The 3,544-nt window shown below is 43.1% G+C and overlaps 1 pseudogene; it reads right to left on the minus strand.

Moving 5' to 3' along the window:
- Positions 1-138: 138 nt before the first annotated feature.
- Positions 139-630, minus strand: LOC105538465 (annotated as a pseudogene).
- Positions 631-3,544: the final 2,914 nt, after the last annotated feature.

A 3,544-nucleotide genomic window follows, 5' to 3' on the forward strand; every position in this document is an offset into this window, starting at 1 on the left:
ACACACACACACAAAAATACATATATACACACACATACATACATATATATATTTCTTTGGGGGAGAGGACACCACACTTCTACTCAATAAAGAGAAACATTTTTATATTCCAGAGGTCTTTTATATTTTTAACACCTATTATGCCATGAATTCATAGGGAATAGGTTCCAGAAGCTCAGGCTCCTTCCCATTAGTTCTCACAAAGTGTACTTCTCTGGATGGAGCAGGCTGGTGCTTCAGTTGAACCCAGGTACCTTTCTCTTTGGCTTCTTTCTTTTTCTGATCATTTTCCTTCACATGTTTTAGGAAGCTGTCTTGGCTCTTAGAGTGCTTAATGTGCTCAATACGCTCATTAATTCTCTTGGCAAGAATCTTGCCCTTAATGTGTTTGTTTACAACAATGCCAACGGCCTGCTGGGTAACACTGCAGACTCTTCCAGTTTTGCCATGATAACACTTGTGGGGCATTCCTTTTTGAACAGTACCCATTCCCTTGATGTCTACAATATCACCTTTCTTATAGATGCGCATACATGTGGCCAAAGGAACAACTCAATGTTTTCTAAAGGGCCTAGAGAACATACACCAGGTGCCTCTCCTCTTTCCCTTTATGTTCGTCATTTTGGCGAATTATTGGAAGATGGCGGTTCCTGCCGAAAGGAAGGAGCTATTTTAGTTTTTGTTAGGCAGAGGCAGAAATGGATATCAGGGCCTGCTCAAGGGCACATGAGTGTGTTGGCAGGTGTCTGTGTGGAGGGGGACTGGGTGATGGGGAAAGTGGAAGGGTGGCGAAGTGGAGACAGAAGAGGATATGGGAGTGAACAGATAAAAAAGAAACATTTAAAGGAATCATTTTGGGGGTTAAAAAAAGTAACTCTAGGTGTGAAGGACTATACAATTTCCTGAGACTTCATAACTGCTTCCCTCTAGCAACTGCTTCCCTCTAGCAAAACCTGATTCCGTGTGTTATCAGTCAGTTGTGCTTTATTCTGTAATCTCAATTACACAGCGCCCAGTAAGAACAACAAATGCATTGCACAAACACATCTTTGTGGTAACACCACAATGAAGAATTCTGTAAGAAATATGGAATGAGTTTGCTAGGGCTGCCATAAGAAAATACTACAGACAAGGGGGCTTAAACAACAGAAATGTATTTGCTCGTAGTTCTGGAGGCTAGAAGTCCAAGCTCAAAGCGTGGTAAGGTTTGGTTTGTTCTGAGGCCTCTGCTTGGCTTGCAGATGGCCACCTTCTTGCTGGGACCCCACAGGTCTTTCATCCATGCCTGCAAACATGTCTGCTGTCTCTCTCTCTGTCCAAATTTCCTCTTCTTATAAGGATACCAATCATATTGTATTAGGGCTCACTCCAAAGACCTCATTTTCACTTAGTCATGCCTTTAAAGAACTTATCTCCAAATACAGTTACATTCTAAGGTAATGCAGGTTAGGACTTCAACATAGGAATTTTATGGGGACACGATTTGGCCCATAACAAATGTTTAGACACTATTCATTTTATACTGCATGACTACGACACCAATCACACACTTAGATATTAAGGGTGTCTCCTCATTGACCCTGAGAGGTTTTATTATCTACAGAAATTGACTGTCATGCCTTGGACTGAGAACTTATCAGATGAAATGCCTTTAAAAGAAAGTATTGATTCCTCCCTTTCTTGTTAGGCACGAGCCAGGTGAAGCAAGAATAGGAGACCCCAAACTTCCTGTTTTCATTGTGTAGACAGCTCTACTGCAAAGATGGTCAATGTGCCTAAAACCAGAAGAGCTTTCTGTAAGAAGTGTGGCAAGCATCGGCCTTACAAAGGGCCCCAGAATAAGGGCAAGGATTCCCCCTATGCCCAGGGGAAGACGCGCTGTGATCAGAAGCAGAGTGGCAACGGTGGGCAGACAAAACTGATTTTCTGGAAGAAGGCTGAACCTTCCCAGAAGATTGTGCTAAGGCTGGAATGTAGTGAGCCTAACTGCAGATCCAAGGGAATGCTGGCCATTCAGAAATGCAAACATTTGTTTTTTTAAGACAGGGCCTCACTCTGTTGCTCAGGCTGGAGTGCAATCATGGCTCACTGCAGCCTTGACCTCCCTAGCTCAAGCAATCCTCCAACCTCAGCCTCTCGAGTAGCTGGGTCTACAGGTACACACCATTATTCTTGGCTAACTTTATTTATTTTTTGTAAAGGTAAGGGCTCATTATGTTGCCCATGCTGGCCTTGAATCCCTGGGCTCAAGTGGTCCTCCCACCTCGGCCTCCCAAAGCACTGGGATAATAGGCATCAGCCACCACACCTGGCTGGGATTTTTTGGTGGTGTTTTATTCATTTTGAGGAGAAAACGTTGAAGCTATAGAAAAATTACCTGTTCGTACCCCAGACCTCAGCATCATGCAATCTATGCAGGTAATGAACCTGCACATGTACCTGAATCTAAAATAAAAGTTGAAAAAAAAGAAAAAAGAAAAATTACCAGTAGGAAAATAAATACAGTGATATTCTTACTTAAAAAAAATCTTATGCTGACTTAAAGAATTTTGAAGGTCCTGTTTCTCTTTCAAATTGCCTTTTTGTCTTGTTTTTACAGGAATTAATTTTCATAGGTAGGAGATCCTGAAAGGGTTTGCAATATTTGCAGAAGCTGCTAATGCTATAGAAACAGGTGCAGTGGCTGAGCATGGCTGAAAGGAGGTGGCAAGGAGAGATCACTGGTCAAGGTAGAGAGGGTGGGTGAATGTCAAACTGTCCCTCACCTAAAATGCCTTGTGTATTTCCTATTGGACTGTGGCACCCCTTCCTTTGCTCTTCCCTAGATCCGTTAGCATTTGTTAGGCATCTAACAAAAATGGGCTTGGCAACTGCAAATACACAGGTGAGTGATGTCATCAACTCCCTGCTTGTGTGGCTTTACAGTTCAGCTGTGTTAGCTGCTAAAAAAAAAATGATTCAAAAAAAATAGTCCCTTCCTTCCAAGCAGAGAGGTCCCTCAAGGAGTCATAACCAGTAAATCTCTTTCAGTCTCCAGAAAAAGACTTAAAAGATTGTAGGTTGGGTGTGGTGGCTCACACCTGCAATCTCAGCACTTTGGGAGGCTGAAGTGGGAGGATCAGTTGAGTCCAGATGTTTGAGACCAGCCTGGGCAGTAGCGAGACCTCACCTCTACAGAAAAATTAGCCGGGCCTCCGTGGTGGCATGCACCAAGAGGCTGAGGCAGGAGGATTGTTTGAGCCCAGGAGGCAGAGGTTGCAGTGAGCCATGATTATTCCACTAAACTCCAACCTGGGCAACAGAGTGAGACTGTCCCCCCGCCCTCCAAAAAAGGACTGTAGTATAAAACTTTTATGAACTAAAGTAAAACTCCTTTCTATCTCTCCATATGCACACACTCAAACAAATCAGAAATATGAATTTTAGATCTTTCTTTAACGACCTGAGCAGTGAAAAACAAACAAGAAAAAGCATCGTTTACACATGCTCCCTGCTCCATTAGATGATAAACCACTTGGGGATAAGAAACAGGAGGTGGGCTGGG

Source organism: Mandrillus leucophaeus, unplaced genomic scaffold (assembly GCF_000951045.1).
Source record: "Mandrillus leucophaeus isolate KB7577 unplaced genomic scaffold, Mleu.le_1.0 Scaffold192, whole genome shotgun sequence".
Taxonomy (NCBI): Eukaryota; Metazoa; Chordata; class Mammalia; order Primates; family Cercopithecidae; genus Mandrillus; species Mandrillus leucophaeus.